Below are 19,737 nucleotides of genomic sequence, written 5' to 3'. Positions count from 1 at the left end.
TTCGATACAAAAGAAGTAGAGAGGACTGGAAATGAGGAGTCAAGCCAAGTTTGGCATCTATTATTCACAAAAATCCTTCTAGTAATGACAACCACCAAAATCATACAGAAATCCTATTCACAGAACCCATTTTCTGGCTTTGCTGTCAAAAGTAAAGATGATAGATTAACTTCCAGTGACTGTCAAAATTAAAATCAAATCAATTGTAATGAAAGAAAATGGACTATTTCTGTTTGTTGGATCCAGAGAAAACGTGTGATGATGAATTTCTGAAGTCTTTAATTTGTCATTCCACCTTGAAAGGAATCTGTTTTTGCAAACAAGACTTCTCTAAATCATTGACATCCATTTTTTTAAAAAGTCGATCTGCTCAAATGTTGAGCATTGTTTCTGAACTCGTCCACCGGATTTGCTCCCAGAGATTTTTTTCCTATATTATCTCATAGCTGCAGGCTTATTCAAAGGTCATCAGATCCACTGATTTTTGTCAAATATCCCCATGTTATTTCATCTGATAAATTATAATTTGTGACTGGCCTTTTGAAATTTCAAAGGATGCCAAACAATAGATATATTTTCCAAAATAAAGAACAACTGCAAATAAAAAACAAACTCAAGCCTCAAACAAATAAGCAATGAAAGGGGAAATATTAAAGAGTTCACAATTCAGGTGGCTTAATCCCATTTAATGAATTTACTGGGTTTAAGAAAAAATTTTTCCAAATAAACACGTGACCCAATTCTTCAAAAATGCTAACCCCATGGGAACAAAAGGGCATAGGTCACAACTTCCATCTGACGTTAGTATTTGAAAGATGAATGTGTCTCATACCACAAGGTTCACACACTATCCTCAAACCCTGGAAGGCCAAAGCCAACCATGACTATTGGTCAGATGCTGTTTTAGTATTCTTTTAAAACACTACTTATGCTTAATTATATATGACACTACTGTGGCCCGTAAGAACTCTGAAGGCCATGAACACATAATGCATTTTTCTGTTCTTTCAAATATGTGGAAAACAAAACAATAGGATCAGTTGGTGTTGAATGGCATAATACTTTTGGTTAGATCTGAACCTGAAGAAGCATTTTATTAATTAGGTGTCATTACATTATTTAGACTAGCACAACTCCGGGGCTGGTCATGAAATGCCTTTACATTTCCACAGTATTTAAGTGACTACCATGGTTTTTACCATGTGCTAGGCAGTCAAGATATGATTGACTATCAGAAAGGGTCGGAAAGAGGAAGCAACTAAAATAATGTGTCCAACACCCCACATTGCACTGAGTCATCTCAAAGTCTTTCAGTTTTTAAAAGAGTTTGCACCACGTTCTTTGATCACTGCCTTCTGCGTCTCACTGCCGGTTTTCCCTAAAGCTTCAGACTATCTCTGCAGCTCTTGTGAACTGTGAACCCCCTGCTGACACACGAGATGGAGCAAAAGTCTCACCTAGAAGTTTGCCTGGATCTTAGCCACACTTTATGAGTAAATATCCACTCTAATGTATGCATAATAAAAAATATATTTTTTACTTGGTAGGAGCCCACCAAGGGTATCAATGCGAGTGATTTAAAGACCTTGAACTTCGAAAGGTTCCTACACATCTGTAAGAATGACACCAACACTTGATGAGGAATATGGGTAAAGGGTATTCATTAATAGATCAGTTACTCCATAATAAAAAAAAACACAATATCATTTTCACAGTATTTTTCTGTGAAGTTACATATAAAATTAAACTTAATCATTTTTACCACCAATCAAAATAGCAAACACATTAAGGGTACATTTAACGACATAGTGAAGAGGGGTTTTTTTCTTCCTTTTATTTTCCTTTCTCTTTCCTTCTCTTATTTCCCACTCTTTCCTTCTACACTGGGAAAGAGAACCTAGGTGGGTTCAAATTTTCTAAGTTGCACTCAAATCATTTAACAACATACAGTCAAAGCTTTTAAGTGTCCATACTCTGTATGATAATGGACATTCTAAAACACTATGAATGGGAATATAACTTGTAAAACTTTCTGACGGGCAATTTGGAAATATATTTTGGTATTTAAAATGTTGATGACCTGGCATTTCCACTTCTATCTGTTTCTTTAAAAGAAAGACTCACAAATGTACATAGATACACAATGGAGAAAATATGATGACTGTCTCAACATCTATCTGTAAAGGAAATGTTAAACTATGGTTCCTCCGTAAGATAAAAGAGTAGGAGGGCACTAAGAAATTGAGATAGAACTGCGCACATCAATGGGAGAGTTGGCCAATATATGATAATTGGAGAGATAAAAAGAAAGTAAATCATTTGGCAGTATGCCAAATATAATATATTATAATTTAATCATCATAATATATAGTAGCCTATTTTTTCTATAACAACAAATTTAGAAAATTACATAATCAAGAGAAACACACATATGTATGTGTATGTAGAAATTCTATTTCTAGAAATTTCTCCCTATCATAAATAATATGCTCCTGTTAAACCTAATGGAGGACCAGGGGGAACGGAAGAGGGAAAGAGAGTTGGGGAGAGAGAGGGACGCAAAACTTGAGAGACTATTGAATACTGAAAACGAACTGAGGGTTGAAGGGGAAGGGGGAGGGGGCAAAAGAGGTGGTGGTGATGGAGGAGGGCACTTGTGGGGAAGAGCACTGGGTGGCATATGGAAACCAATTTGACAATAAACTATTTTAAAAAAATAATATGCTCCTGTTACAAACAACAATTTAAATAGAGACTGGATTTGATATGATATGCATTTGTAGCATTAAATTCCATTCAGTACCTTGAAATGAGGTTTTAGCTACATATAAAAAAATTAAAACATGTATGTTCTAATACATTTTTAACATTTATATAGGATATAAACTATATGTACAGTGTAACATCACTTTGGCAAACAGCTGCTAAAAATATTCCTTATGTTTGTAAGCAAAATATATGAATGAATGCAAATATATACACACATGCAAAGAAAAATGTCTGGCAACATGTTAACGGTAGTTAATTTTGTATTGTTGGATTAGGAGTATTTTTTCTTTTTTTGTTTAATGTTAATTCTATTTTTTCCTCAGAAGGCATATACAGCCTGAAAAAATATGAAGTGAAATGTTTTTCAAAAAACATATACAGAAACTGACAATCACAGTAATAAAAATAGAAATGATCAAAAAAAAAACCAAAAAGGTTTACATTCTGGGGGATGGCCAAAAAAATATGAATTTAAAACAATAATTAAATGCCAAATGTCACTATTAAACTGGCAAATATTTTGAAATTTTTTTGATGTTTATTTGCTTTTTTGAGAGACAGAGAGAGAGTGAGCAGGGGAAGGGCAGAGAGAGAGAGAGAGACACAGAATCTGGAGCGGGCTCCAGGCTCTGAGCTGTTAGCACAGAACCCGATGTGGGGCTTGACCTCACAAGCAGTGAGATCATGACCTGAGCCGAAGAGGCTTAACTGACTGAGCCACTCAGATGCACCAAATTGACAAGGATTTTTAAGAGAAGACTCACTGGAGGCAAGAAGTAAAAGATTTCTCCTGCAGTGCGCGGGGAAGGAAAAGTTGGTTGGAGCCTCTCTGGGAAACTGTTAGGCAAGAGTTAGGAACTTTAAAACTGCTCATAATTTGGGCCATTAGCTTTGCTTTTAGGAATTCGTCTTAAGAAAGTACTCAGAGCCTATGGATAAAGATGTATGTCATTGGCCATTTAAAATTACAAAAAACTCTGAAACAGAGTATTTCATCATGGGGTGCATAGTTAAATCATACTAATAATCATGTAGAAAGACCACGATTTTTTTTTAATTTTTTCCCATTTTTTAAAATTTATTTTTGAGAGGCAGAGAGAGACAGCACAAGCAGGGGAGGGTCAGAAGGAGAGGGAGACACAGAATCTGAAGCAGGCTCCAGGCTCTGAACTGTCAACACAGAGCCGACACGGGGCTCAAACCCATGAACCGTGAGCTCATGACCTGAGCCAAAGCCAGACAGACGCTTAACCGACTAAGCCACCCAGGTGCCCCAGAAATATCATGATCTCAAATAAATGAGAAATCATGGTGCTTCTGATGCATACTGAAATTTGGGAATCACTCATCTTGCTCACATGAGGAACCTCCCGACCTCACATGCCAGTCACTGGGGGCTCTGTGTATCCAACACTGGCGTTGGCTACAGGCACTGAAGCTAGAGGACATGAAAGGACCATTCCACGGAAAAACTTCCTGTCTTCCCACAAACACCATCATCTCAAAGGGTTTGGAAACCACTGACAGAAAATTGCTTATTGTGTTTGCAGAGCTTTGGTTCTTAAAAGGAATTTGGAAATGGTCTGATCTCTACAGAGTTGAAGATAAGAAAAAGACACTCAGTGAGGTGAAATTATGTGATGGGATTTCCTCGTCAGCCAGATTCTGGACTAACATCAGCTATCTGTCCACCAGTTTTTATCACGCTCCATTGTCCAACAAGCAAAAAGTCAAAATGAGCGACTTTCAATTTTTTTCTGGAAAAATAAAAAGTCAATATTCTTTTATGTCTAAATAAATAGAAACATTGATTGTATTTCATAATATCTTTAATGTATCTTCCAGGCCTGCCATCAAACATCTGTCTGTTTTGGATAGCCTTGTGAAATTATCTACTAGAAACATAGCTAAACAGATTTTGTGAGTTGGAAGGAAACTAGGAGACCAAATAATTCATAATTTAGGAGGCTAAAATCCATAGAGATTATTCCACGATATTAATATTTTAAAATTGTGAGTCCTCTAGGACCTTGTTAGACCTAATGGGGTCAGTGGTGTAGGCAGCATCAACTTTATCTGGGGGCTTGTCAGAAATGCAAACTCTTAGCCCCCACCCAGACCTACTGATCAGAATCTGCATTTTAACAAGATCTTCATATGATTCTTAGGCACATTGAGGTTTAAGAAATACTGCTCTGGAAGTATTCCATTTGTCTTTAATGGTAAGAAATTGTCGTTTCTTTTGGGAAAACACAGGACTTTCAATAGAATTGGCCAAGTTCTTACAAGGGCATTAATATCCCAGAAAAGTCTGCCGTGTATGTAGCACATGATTCATTGGGATATATAACACAAGTAACAGAGTAACAAGTTCATCTGTCACACATAAGAATACTCTTTATTGACTCATAGAAGTCCCGGGTGGAGTAGGATCCAGGCTTTATGTGATCAACTCAACTGAGTCATTAAATATTGAGCTCTTTGGTTTCTTGCCTTCACTTCTCAGACCTTAGAGTCAGATAGGCACCTCTCAGATTTTCAAGATGACAGTTAACAAGGATATATAAATTTTTGTTTATATTTTGTGGGTGGGAAAAGAAAAAAAGAATCTCTCCCAAGTATGGTTTACAATAAAGATGAACAACCCTGTAATTTGTTTTCAAAACCACCATGCTCTTAAGAATAAAGGGGTGGGGGGCACTGTGAATAGTCACACCATGACAGTGAGCATAAATGAAGACTGTCACAGACAAGCCAAGACATATGGTCACTAGTCAGCCTAGATATAAGGTCTGGAAGTGTTTCGGTTCAGTGAAATTAGGTCACATACCTAGCGTCTATATAAACACCAATTGGGGGGGGGGTACCATGTCATAATTGACTTATACTAAATTTAATCCCATTCTGTAACCGGAACCAAGGTGGATGTTAACTTTTAAAATGGAAGACGACATGGAATAGGGGTCATAATAGGAAAGAAAAGGGGGAGGAAATAAATGTTTCATGTGTAACCAACAGTGTGGATTACAGGAAGCACTGGTAAAACCTACCAGCCCTGTAAGTTCAGACAGACTGTTGATGTCTAGCTCCTATAGCACCAGATCCCGGTACCCACAGCCACGTGGTGATTACCTACACTCAACACTCACACCCTGGTTGTATCTCATGCTTCAGTAAGTGTAGTTTTCTGGTGCTGAAATGGGCTCTCTTTTTGAAAAAGATTGTGACAGAAGATGGTGGATACATTTCTTTGCTTACTTACAACTGTAAAAGCTGGCCATCCAACATCAGCTGTGCACATTTTTGTTTATGAATTCACTGACCAGTAGAATTTCAAAGTCAGGACACAACCTTGGCAGGGCTCGGTGTTAACTTTGATCCTCTCTCAGATAAGGTATATATTGCTGACATTATTATCACGAAACTTTCAAAATGATAGCAGTCTTGATGGCGATATTAAAGAAGTTTTAAAGGTGAAAAATACATCACGTCAATTCCCTGCCTCTACCATAATGAATCGTTTCACCTTAGGGTTATTCCCTTCCAGTTTTTCTCACATGCATACCTATTTTAACACAGATGTCATCCAGGCATCACTGCAATTTTGAGTCCTGTTTTATCACTTCAGTACATTCTAATTAGCGTGTCATTCCTACAAGAAGTGTTTGGGGGAAGATGCTCAGGAAATGAAAACCCCCGAAAGACCGACAGTTACCTGAACATCTTCTGTTCAAGCCCGTCTATTCTAAATCACTACGGGATTGGGGAAATTATTCCTTTCCCATTAAATCTAGTTTTTATTGACAATCCAAAATCAGTAATCATGAATTAAAGCCCCTAAAAAATATGGCACTGATTTTCAAAAAGAAGATGTAAGTAGTAAGAGGCAAATGGGTCTTTTTGGCTAAAGACAAAATTCTCCTCATTCTTTGCTCTTATTTGGGATTTTGTGATCACACTCATTCTGCTGTTTGGTGATGTTGTTTTCATAGATGGGGAGGAATATTTGACGTTTTAGACTGAAGTGACATCACTGTCCATATGTACCATTTTTAAATGGAAAAAGTGCTAAGTAACTATGCTCATTCGTTCCAGTAGCTGCACAGGGGAGGGAATTGATGTTTATTGCAGTAATAAGGGACTTGATGTTTCCTTTTCTTTCTGTGCTCGCGAGAGGATAGAGCACATTTCCACCAGGCCATACATGCTGGCGAGAGGCTACTTCATGGGGATGGGTCCCTGAGTGTCCTGTCTGTCTACCCCCAGGAGGCTGTGAGCTCCTAAGTCAAAGTGAGTGCTTTATTCTTCCCTATACTCCGAACTCCTAGCATAGGTCCTGGCAAAGAAATACACAAAAAATACTGACTAGGTGTCTAAATTGGCCATGAAATAAGTTTCATGGTATTTGAAAAATTTTTAAGTTTTATTTGTTTGAAAGAGAGAGCATGCATGCACCTACAAGTGGGGAAGGGGCAGAGAGAAGGAGAGACAGAATCCCAAGCAGGCTTTGTACCATCAGCACAGAGCCTGATGCAGGGCTTGAACTCACGAACACTGACTGAGATCATGACCTGAGCCGAAATCAAGAGTCAGATGCTTAACTGACTGAGCCACCCAGGCCCCCTAGTTCCATGGTAGTTTTGAAGACGATAGTGTTCATCAAATTGTTTTTGTAAAAGCTATGCTCTCTATCTCTCCAAGATGCTTCCTTCACAAAAAGGCACATTTAATAAGTCACCTCTCTGATTCAGGGACCAATCTGGTAAAGGAGAGCAAGATTTTGGGACACCTGGGGGGCTCAGTTGGTTAAGCATCTGGCTCTTGATTTTTGGCTCAGGTCATGACCTCAGGGTCACAGGATCAAGCCCAGTGTTGAACTCTGTGCTGACAGTGCAGAATCTGCTTGGGATTCTCTCTCTCTCTCCCCTGCTCTCTCTGCCTCTCCCTCCCCACAGCCTCACCCTCACCTCAAAATAAATAAATAAACAAAAAAAGAGAAGACTTTGAAGCCACTGGGGCCCCATTTCATAAACTGTCCCCTGCCATGAAGCTTCAGTGCACTTGTTACAAGCATCATAAAACACCAAGAGTGTGGTTTCACCAGGACCTGTACCATTCTTTCAAAACGAATATGTCTGCATTAATAGCTGTTATGACAGATGTAGACGGCACATTTCCTGGGAAGCAACCGCATCCCTACACTGATGTTGGGAATCTATCAGGAAGCCGGCAACATGCGTGAAAAGATTTTATCAGAAAAGTCCATTTCCAGGAATTTACCCTCAAGGAATATTTGTGGTGGGACAATGTGCACATATTCATTAAGGAAAATGTTGACCATTTTAATGTGTGCAGATATTGAGCTTCTTCCCATAATCACAAAACCTGGATTGAAGCCTGTGCCTTTTTGATCCTAAAGAGGTCCTTTCTATGTGATAGATATGATGGACAGCAGAGCCCTGTTCACGGACCAGGAGGTATCAAGTACTGCATTTGGGGAAAATGAGAGAAAACGGGGGTTGTAAATTACCAAAGCAACAACTTTTTCTGCCCTTAATTTCTAGATATCTACTTTGACATAACAGGCAGGAAAAATCTGCGGTTAGAAGTTACAAATTAATAGGAATATTTTTGCCATTGGGCAAATAAATACAATGTACTGTGTGTGTGTGTGTGTGTGCGTGTGTGTGTATGCATAGTAACACTTCTCCAAGGCAATCAAAAGTAACTGCATAAAAGGTAGAAACAAGAAATGAATGATTTTCTCACTATTTGAGGTCTCGTGAGAATGGGACACAGCATCTCTGACAGCCCAGTTTAATTCCATTTGACAATTAGCATCCTTTTTTAAAGTTTATTTATTTGAGAGATTTATTATTTATTAGAGATTAGTTATTTATTATTAGAGAGAGAGAGACAGAGAGGGACAGAGAGTGTGAGCAGGGGAGGGGTAGAGAGGAATAGAGAATCCCAAGCAGGTTCCACAATTCCAGTGCAGAGCCGGACATGGGCCTCGAATTCAAGAACTGTAAGACCATGACCTGAGCCAAAATCAAGAGCCAGACACTTAACGGACTGAGCCACCCAGGTGCCCCCAATTTCTTTCATTGGCCTATTTTAAATATTATTTATCCTATTATTTTTGATCCCTCCCTTGGATTACTATGTCCAATGCAATGTTTGTAGTAACTATGATGCACAGGGTACTATGTCTGTACAGTTCTGTTTTTGAGCAAGTAAACTATCTGGTCCCCATACCAAAGATTTTACAATCCAACTTAAGCAAATAAAATATATAAGGGATTGAACCATAACCTCCCCAATTATAGACATCAATGTGTTTCTTAGGGAACCCAACATTTTTAAAAATAGTTGCTTCCATGAAGAAAAATTGGAAAAAAGTTCTGTTAGAGTGCATGGCAATCTATCACTAATCTCATCCCAAGAGGGAAAAACCCAATTGGATATATTTTTTAATTATGATTTGTTTCCATTCTTAAAAGTCATATAGTCCCTTCCCACTATGCAGACTTAGCAAACATAAACCACAGTCATTTTTGTCCCTGTTTACTTCACTCCCAACAGCAAACCATTATATCCGCCAACCCCCAGTTCCAAAATACTTGATCTCCAGAATAATCCCTCCCCCTAAATACAGAATATTTAGTCAAATATCCCATCTTCAATCCTAACACAATTTAAGAGAATTTACAAGATGATGCCTTGTTTCATGGTCCCTGGAAAACACAGAAAGCATTCCACTTTTGTTTTTCCTTCTATTTCAGAAATGCTTGGTCTACTGCAAGGGTCAGCAAACTGTGGACAGAGAACCAAGTCTAGGCCGTGACCTACTTTGTGGTAAACACACACACACACACACACACACACACACACACACACACCCCAAAACAAAACATAAAACAAGCCAATGGCATGCCTTGACTGACTCAGTTGATAGAACACGTGACTCTTGATCTTGGGGTCATGAGTTTGAGCCCCATGTTGGCTATAGAGCCTATTTTAAAAATCTACCATAAGAAAGAAGATAGAATACAGCCATTTTTTAAAAAGGCACATAAAATTTACCATCTTGAAATTTTATGTTCATGGTTCAGTAGTGTTGAGCATATTTACATTGTTATGAAACAGGTCTTCAGAAGGTTTTCATCTTGAAAAACCAAAATTCTATATCCTTTGAACATGAACTCCCCATTTCTTGTGCTGTAGACCTTGGTAATAATCATTCCACTTTCTACTGCTATGAATTTGATGAACTCACATACTTCATATGAGTGGAATTACAGTGTTTGTCTTTCTGTGACCGGTCTATTTTACTTAACATAATGATTTTAAGGTACATGCATGTTGTAGCATGTGAGAAAATTTCCTTTTCTAAGGCTAAATTATATATTTTTTTATCCATCCAGCCAGTGACACATGAATTACCTACCTCGTGGCTATTGTGAATAATGTTCCTGTGAACATGATCAATATCTCTTTCAGACTCTGCTTTCAATTCCTTTAGATATATATCCAAAAATAGAATTGCTGGATCATATGCTAGTTCAATTTTTAAGTTTTTGAGAAACTTCCATACTATTGTCCCTAATGGCTGCACCATTTTACAATTCTATCAACAGTGTACAAGGGTCATAGTTCTCATTTTCACCAACACAAGTTACTTTATGTTTTTGTTTGTTTTTGCTTGGTTTATTATGCTCTCTTATCATGGCCATCCTAATGGGTATGAGAAATATCTTAATGCAGTTTTGATCTGTATTTCATTAATGATTAGTGATGTTGAGCATCTTTTCACATGCTTATCATCCATTTGCATTTTTTTCTTTAGAGAAATGTCTATTCAAGTCTTATTCAATATAAGAACATTATATTGTTCTTGTTGTTGACTTGTAGTATTTTATATATTCTAGATATTAACTCCTTATTAGATGTATGGTTTGAAACATTTTCTCCCATTCAGTAGGCTGCCTTTTCATTCAGTTGACTCCTTCCTTTGTTAAGATTGATGTAGTTCCATTTGTCTATTTTGCCTTTTTACCTGTGCTTTTGGCATCGTAGCCAAGAAATCATTGCCAAATGTAATGTTATAAAGATTTCTCCTCTGAATTTTATATTTTTAGGCCTTATATCCATTTTTAATTAATTTTTGTATATAGTGGAAGGTAAGGTCCAATTTCATTCTTTTGCATGTAAAAATTCAGTTTTCTGAACACCTTCCCCACAGAGTGGTCTTGGCACCCTGAAGATAATTTGACAATGTATGTTAGGGCTTATTTCTGGGATTTGTATTAGTTCCATTGGTCTACATGTCTGTCTATATATCAGTTTCATACTGTTTTGATACTGTGGTTTCGTAATATATTTTAAAATCAGGAAGTATGAGACCTTCAACTCTGATTTTTTTTTTTCCAAGACTGGTTTTGCTATTCATGTCCCTTGAGATTCCAATGTTAATTTTAGAATACTTTTTTCTATTTCTGAAAAAAAATGCCATTAGGATTTTGATAGGGATTGCATTGAACCTGTAGGTCACTTTTAGTAATTTGGACATTTTTCCAATATTAAGTCCTTCAACCATGAACATAGGATGTCTTTCCATTTATTTCTGTCTTCTTTCACTTCCTCTAGAATACAAGTCTTTTTCCTCTTTGACTAAGTTTGTTCCTAAGTATTCATTCTTTTTGATGCTATGGTAAATAGTATATAGTAAATAGTATACGGTAAATGGCATATAGTAAATAGTGTGTGTATGTATGTATATACAGAGAGAGCGAGCGAGCTTCTTTTTCTCTTGTGTCTGATATTAGTATGGTCACTCTGCTGTCTTTTGGTGTCCATTTGCATGGAATATCTTTTTCTACCCTTTCAGTTTCACCCTGTGCGTGTCTTTACACCTGAAGTGAGCCTCTTATGGACAGCACGTAGTTAGATCTTGCTTTTTCTTTTGTTTTGTTTTTAAATTCATTTGTTTTGTTTTTAAGTTCATTCAGCCAATCTATGCCTTTAGACTGGAAAGTTTAATCCCTTACATTTAAAGCAATTACTGAAAGGGAAGAACTTCTGCCATTTTGCTGTTTTCTTCTTGTAGCTGTTTTGTCCTTCTTTTCCTCTCTCACTGCCTTTCTTTGTGTTAGATTTTTTTTATAGTGACAGGCTTTGATTCTATTCTGATTTCTTTCTGTGAATTCTCGTAGGTATCTTCTTTGTGGTTCCCAAGAGTGTTGCATAAAACATCATAAAGTTATAACAATCTACTTTAAACTGATATTAACTTTAAGCACAAGCACTCTACTCCTCTACATCTCTGCCCCCTCAAATTACATTGATTTACATTATATATCTATTAACAGAGATTTATATTTTTGATCTTTGTCCTTAAATTCCATACACTAACTAAAAGTGACTTCTACATCAACATTATAGTTCTACAGGATCTTATATCTGTCCATATACTTACCTTTACTAGAGACCTTTGTATTTTCATATGATTTTGTGTTGCTATCTAGTTTCCTTTCATTTCAAGTTGAAGGATTCCCTTTAGTATTTATGATAGGACAAATCTAGTGGTGATGAAATCCTTAGCTTTTTTTTTTAACTACATAAGTCTTTTTTTTTAATTTAAAAAATTTTTAAATCTCGGGAAGTCTTAATTACTCTTTCATTTTGAGAGACAGTTTTGTCAGATATAGTATTCTTGGTTGACAGTTTTATTTTTCTTCTGGGACATTGACTATGTCATCCCACCCTCTTCTGGCCTGCAAGCTTTCTGCTGAGGCAGCTGGTGATAATCTTAGAGGAGCTTTCTTGCACATGATCAGTCACTTTTGTCTTGCTGCTTTTAAGATTCTCTCTTTGTCTATAACTTTTGACAGCTTGATTATAATGCATCTTAATATGAGCCTCTTTGGGTTTTTCATAGCTAGAGTTCACTGAGCTTCTCAAATTTGTATGTCCATTTCTTTTCTCAAATTTGAAAAGTTCTGCACCACTATCTGCCCATTCCTCTCCTTTCTTCTGGGACTCTCATTATGCATATGTGAACCCTCGTGATTGTATCCCATAAGTTCTTGGGCCCTCCTCAGTTTTTTTTATTCTATTTTCTTTTTGCTCCTCTAGCTTGATAGGTTCAAATAGGCATAGGCTGTTTTTGCAAATAAAATTTGTTGGAACATAGCTACACCTGTTCCTTTACGTATTTTGTTTTAATGTTCATTTATTTACTGTGAGAGAGACACAGGAGGGACAGAGAAAGACACAGAATCTGAAGCAGGCTCCAGGCTCTGAGCTGTCAGCCCAGAGCCCTACACAGGGCTCAAACTCACAAATCGTGAGATCATGACCTGAGCCAAAGTCAGATGCTTAACCAACTGAGCCACCCAGGTGGCCCTTTCTTTTATGTATTGTAAAACCTTTTTGTACCTTTTGCACAACATTGGCAAAATTGAGTAGTTGCAACTGTGTGTTGGCCCACAATAGTAAGTATGGTTAGCAAACCCTAAAATATTTTCTATCTGGCCTTTTACAGAAAAAGCTGTTAATTCCTGCCTAGAGCAGCATACCCTGTTTATAAAACAACAGAGTATTTTTTCATAGAGAGTAAATACCCTAAGGATTCTGTTTCTTTAATCCTCAAAGCAAAGCCTTATAGGAAGAAATGCTTAAAGCATAGTAGAAAAGAAGAAAGAGAATCCTCTGTGCCTCTTCTGAACTCTGATTATCCCACAAGGTCTGGAAAGTTGCTGACTCAAGGGTTAAGCTCTCCCAGTCAGGAAGCCTGCTTTACTCTACATCCACCATCTTTGGGAAAACATCAGGCAATTACAGAAGAGTCAAGCCATGCCACTTACATCTGACACTGAACTGCAGTCAGGAAAATCCTTGATTACTTCTCACTTTCAGCCCTTCAAAGAAATCAAGCTAGTTAAAACATTGCCGTATTAAAAAATTCTCTTAAGGGGTGCCTGGGTGGCTCAGTTAAACGTCCAACTTTGGCTCAAGTTCATGAGTTCAAGCCCCAGGTCAGCTTTGTGCTGACAGCTCATGGCCTGGAGACTACTTTGGATCTGTGTCTCTCTCTCTCTCTGCCTCCCCTACTCGCATTCTGTCTCTCTCTCTCTCTCAAAAATAAAAATAAACATTGAAAAAGTTAAACAAATTTGAAAAATTAAAAAAAATAAAAAATTCTCTTAAGACTTAAAGGGATTAACTGACTTCAAAATGGCTTATGGTCATATTGTCTAATTCTCTATATTGGGTACTTCCCTTTTATTATATTAACTTTTCTCATTTTCCACCCCATTGTCTCTTTTTTCTCAATGTGCTATTTTCCTCTTAATTATCCTCACCACTGACTTTCCCCAACCAAATTCAATTCCTACCTTTCAGTTTTCCCACAAGTTATTTTATTTTCCCTACTCCCCTTCTCATCTCCAGACACAATTATAAAAATTACTGAAATAGAAAAGAGAATATACAGGCTCTATTCTGGGCTTCGCTGATACTTAGCTTGGTATCTTAGGGATGTCTTTTTATTCCATGGGTGTTAGGTTAACCTATGACTGAGTAGATTGATGCAGGATCTCTAAGACACATCAAAAGTATGTGGGTAAGATAAAATGTAAACTACTTATTTCTCAGCAAGGAAAATAACGAGGAGCAGGTGTTTTAGAAGCTATGAGTGCAACATTTCACAGCAATACAGCAGATGTATACGGGCAGATTATCCACAGAGCTGCCAAGAAGAGGCACAAAGACATCTCCATCAAGGACTACCACCCAGGCGGTAATCTCTTTTATCCAGTTGCAGACATACATCCAGGGCCAAGAAAACTGGGTCTGATGATCGAACATAAACCACCATCCCTGTTTTCTAGGAAAATATATTCTGTAGATCAGAAAGTAGATAATTGTACATGATATAATTATTTTATATATGTCATATTAATATATAATATATAAAATGTAAGTATGTCATGTAATACACAATGTCATGTGCATTTTACTTCAATTAATAATATAATCTATCAAATATTACAATTGCATAAAGTATAATATGTGCATTTTACTTCAACTACTTCTTTAAAATATTTTTAATATTTATTCATTTTTGAGAGAAAGACAGAGTGAGCAGGAAAGGAGAAGAGAGAGAGGGAGACACAGAATCCGAAGCAGACTCCAGGCTCCTAGAGGTCAGCACAGAGCCCCACACAAGGGCTCGAACTCATAAACCCTGAGATAATGACCTGAGCTGAAGTTGGATGCGTAACTGATTGATCCACTCAGGTGCCCTTTACTTCAATAATTTTTTATTCGTTTGCTCCTTAATTTTAAGCGTGCAGAAGAAGGTATGATTTGAACACATTAGTCTCCCATTCCTGACACTCTGTCCTTTCTGATTGAAATGCACCTGCCCCGAGCTCCCAATTCACAGTAGCAAGTAAGTTTTCCTCTGAGCAGGTGCTGGCACCAAAACATGAAAGCTGACCCAAGAGTGGTCCAACCATGGCTTGTCTGGCAACTCATGAGGTGGCCCGATTAAGGATAATTAATTACCTAGTCAATTACTTGATTTCCTCTGGAATTTTGATAGAAAAAGATAGCCATTCTCAAAGAAAAGGGAAACAGAGAGGATGAGCAGTGAGCAGTAAAATTGCTGTCAGAGCGACCCTCTGGGCCCTGACAGGAGGTAAAGAAAAATCAACGTGTCCCTCCCCTCCTCATGACCCATCAGTGATTTCCCATTTAAATTAAATTCACGCATCATTCTCCTGCCACAAGTCTCCAACATCTGACATGTGCCCATCTCCCACATCTCACCTGTTTCTTCTCATGGTGCTCCCTATGCCCTTATCATACCAAATTTTCTATTGTTTGTGTCCCTGTCTTGGACTGTATGTCTCCTATTCCTTCTATCTAGGATTAACCTCCTTGCGTGGCTCGCCCCTTCTCCTTATTCAGATCTCTGTGAAAAACAGAACTTGTCCCCTTACCATCCAAACTGCAGTAAGATCCTTTTAGCTCTTCTTTACCCCACTGGCCAGTTTCATTCTTTCCTTGCACTCCTCTTCCCTATTATTAGGTCATTTCCTGATTCATGATCTACTTCCTCCCACCAAAATATAATTCCAGGACAGAAGAGGAGGTGCTGACTCTTTTATAGTGCTGCATCCTCACTGGAACTGGAACAGTGCATGGCAGAAGTGTTTATTAATTATTAATCGAATTAATAGAGTAAAATGAGAGTAACTGAGACCCTAAAACTGCCATATATGTGTTGGGTTTCTGACGTCAGTTTTAGGCCATGTGTGTTCTTATAACCATCCCTATTTTCTTTAAAGTGACCTGCACTGCTGGTCCTCACCCCCAGAGAATACCACGCACGTGGGCCTGAGTGTGACTCTGAGCATCAGGCCCTCCTGCTGGAGCACCCCTCCCCCCATGCCCAGGGCAAGTTCCACCACACACGTTCGCCCAAATCCCTGGTCTGTTTTTGATTCACTCCATATCTAGCAGCTGAGACCCTCCTCCTTTGCAGTCCACTTCCACCCCAGATCCAGCTTCCCAAAGCCCAGCCAAGATACAACTTGCCAATTAGTTGGGAGAGGAATTCAGATAAATTTTGCTCCACCCATCAAAGCACTTATCAGATGCAACCGTATCAAAAGTAACAGAATGCTTGTGTGATATGGAAATGTTGGCATGAAACAACACTATGTTCACTGAGTTTCAGGGATCCATTTGATAGGTTCCCTACTTGGAGAATAGAAAACTTTTGTGTCTTCCTGGGTAACTGCAGAAGATGAAGGCAGCACAGAGCTGGACGAGTGTGCTGGCAATAGAAATAGAAAGAACAAGATATGAGTGAGGCTGTTGGGAATGAAAGTGTGATAAGGACCCGGTTGTCATCCGAATCTCAGGGACAGGGGCAAAGATGTTTCAATGATGGTGTTATTATTTCCAGCTTGAGTGACTGGGTGCTTTATCACCACCAGCAGATAGACAAGTAAGGAGGGGCTGAATCACAAATGGTGTTGAGAGGCTATCACTTGAAAAGTAAAACAAATAGCCACATATACACTTAGTCTCCATTTTATTTAACGTGGGAGTGATCAGAGATGAAAGAATAGGTTTGATCGTTTTTCCTGGTGGCTTATGGGACCCTCTCAGAGCTCCATGAACTTTCCTGACACTCCCACACTACAGCTTGTATTTTAGCCCAGGATCCTTGGGCTTGGTTACCAGGGGAAAAAAAAAAAAAAAAGAAAAGAAAAAAAGCCAAGAAATGAAATGGAAGAGACATGCTCAATGAGTTTTAAAAAGCCAAGCAAGTGTGATGCCATGGAAACCAAAATGTGTAAGAACTTCAACAAGGAGGGAGTGGAAAACAGTGGAACTGTTTAAGGTTTAAAGATCCAAAAGATTTCAAAAAGTAGAACTGAGAAAAAGGTGACTGTATCTGTGATTAAACTGCCAGAGAGTCAATAATTAAAATTGCTATTATTACACAAGACCTGACTGCATCTGTTTTGTTTCGTTCAAGGGGATGGCATAATTCATATTTGGGAGAAAGCTCCATATTTATTTTTTAAGTTTATTTATTTGTTTTGAGAGAGAGAGAGAGAGAGAGAGAGAGAGAATGGGCAGAGGAGGGGCAGAGAGAGAGAGAGAGAGAATCCCAAGCAGGCTCCTCACTGTCAGTGTGGAGCCCAATGTGGGGCTCAAACTCATGAACCAAGAGATGATGACTTGAACCAAGATCAAAAGTCAGACATCTAACCAACTGAGCCCTCCAGGCACTCCAGATCTGTATTTAATGAATGGCCTCCATAATCTTTTTGTGTATATGTGTGCACAGAAAGCCTCTCCACCTTTAGAAGAGGGTTTGAAAAACAAAGACTGAAATTGCTCTGCATAGAAGGTGAAAAAGATGTTACAGAAAGAGAAGACAAAAGGTCCAGGGATAAAAGGAATAATGAAGCATGTACGAATGAGCCAGGAAGCAAGGAAGGAAGATCCCCAGTGCCAAGGGGAAGGGTCCTGAGAAGAGGGGAAGCTCACCTCCTATTATCAGAAATGACTCCTGAGAAGCTAATATCTAATATTAAATTTAAATTGAGGTCCACATGGTGCAGTATGTATAATTGCCCACCATTACTGCCAACTTTGGGAAAAATCTGCCATACACAAGACCGTTATTGTAAGTTTTTCATGAAGAATGGAGAAACCACGGTGGTGTTCACCAGGGGAGGAGAGTGAGCCAGCAAGAGAAAAGGAATCTCCAGGGATGACAAGTGATATTTAAGAAGCAAATTGCTAAGTAGGCCTCAAGATTTCTACCCCCACCCTGCTCCGAAATCTGCAGGAACACCAAAGGATATGTTCATCCTGGTAGGGGGCGGAGTCTCAAGTCACCATATTTGGATATTAAAACGAAGGGTGATCATCAGAGTCTAGAGAAGCAGATGACTCTCGGGCTCCAAGAGTTTCACAATTTGTGTTTTCGTTTTTGTAACCGATATTGGCACAGATGCCTGTACTAACACAAAAGCCAACGCTCATGGTTTATTTGGTGTTATTGAAGAAATTGCATGAACTCTTCTTTGCTTAAAATGATCTCCCTATATTTCTGTAATGTCATAAATTAGAGATTACTTTGGGGCTCTCAATTATTCCACATTAATGTAAAAATGATCATCCTTGGGGCACCTGGGTGGCTCAGTCGGTTAAGCTCCGACTTCAGCTCAGGTCATGATCTCACATTCGTGGGTTCAAGCCCCGCATTGGGCTTTGTGCTGACAGCTCAGAGCCTGGAGCCTGCTTCAGATTCTGTGTCTCCCTCTCTCTCTGTCCCTCCCCGCTCATGCTCTGTCTCTCTCTGTCTCAAAAATAAATAAAATATTTAAAAAATTTTTTAAAATGAGCATCCTTACTTTCAAAAGCTTTCTGAGATTATCTGAAAACTTTAAAAACAGAAACAAGGGAAAGAGAAGATAAGCTTGGATGTTCCAGCCTTGCCCAAGGCAGGGAGAAGGTTTTGGGGACCATCAAATGGCACTAATGCCCAGTGTGCCAGAAGTTATAGGGTGGAGCAAGGGAAGGCAAAAGTGATGGTGCTCTAAATAATTCCGCTTATTCAGAATCTCTGCTTAGAGCCAGATTTGTCTTAAATTGTCTATTTCCTCTTTTTGTTTATTTTGGTACCATTTCTGCCACTCCACCCTTTATTTTCTGTTCTTCCAAGATCATCTTCAATTATTTGTTTTAGCCACCTTTCCCCCCACTTTTTTCTTTTTCTAGGTCTGGAAATAAGCAGGAAAAAAGGGTTACATTTAAGCCATAGGAAGAGGAGGTGAGACAAAGAGTATGAATCATCAGCCGCTTGGCACTGTGACACTTGAATCCCAGAAACTGAGTCTATTTGCCCTGGATTTTGACTCACGCCTCTGTTTGGTTCATAGGCAATCTGTCCATGTATAGCCAGTTCCTCAGTAACTGCTACAGAGGATGGACTTTGAGGCTCATCCAAGGAGGGGGGCACCTTGTCTTCTGAGTTTAGGTTCTCACTTCAGCTGTTTATTTGTTCCGAATAAAGACTATAGGATGAGAAACGCAATCACTTACTCTCTCCCAAAGCATCTCTTCCAGCTAAGCAAGCAGGTTGGAAGACTTGTCTCGAGTCTGGATGATTATTAACATCCCTTTAATCTTCTATGTTGTTCTAAATCCTCTTTGTGGAGAAAAAGGGGTTAAAAAATGTAAGCAATGACGAAGCTTCTGCTTAGAACAGGTGTGAGTGGATTACAACCCACAGCCCCATTCTGCCCTGTTGTCTCTTTTTATATATAAAGTTTAATTGGAACACAGCAATGCTTATTCAATCATTACCCACCGTGTATGGCTGATTTCACACCGCAACAGCAGAATCGAGTAGTTGCAAAAGAAATCGTA

The 19,737-nt window shown here is 38.5% G+C and overlaps 1 long non-coding RNA gene across 4 annotated transcripts in view; it reads right to left on the bottom strand.

Annotated features, from left to right (window-relative positions):
- Nucleotides 1-19,737, bottom strand: part of LOC115297022 — a 296,881-nt gene that overhangs the window by 101,707 nt on the left and 175,437 nt on the right. For 3 of the 4 annotated variants that reach the window (XR_003911215.1, XR_003911212.1, XR_003911213.1), the window contains exon 1: nt 15,780-15,853. The exons of the other annotated variant lie outside the window; for it this stretch is intronic. This is a non-coding gene — a long non-coding RNA (uncharacterized LOC115297022). Of the gene's footprint in view, nt 1-15,779; nt 15,854-19,737 lie in introns of those variants that run through there. 4 annotated transcript variants of the gene reach the window in all.

This window comes from Suricata suricatta, chromosome 7 (genome assembly GCF_006229205.1).
Source record: "Suricata suricatta isolate VVHF042 chromosome 7, meerkat_22Aug2017_6uvM2_HiC, whole genome shotgun sequence".
Classification (NCBI taxonomy): Eukaryota; Metazoa; Chordata; class Mammalia; order Carnivora; family Herpestidae; genus Suricata; species Suricata suricatta.
This window is presented reverse-complemented; position numbering and strand designations above follow the sequence as displayed.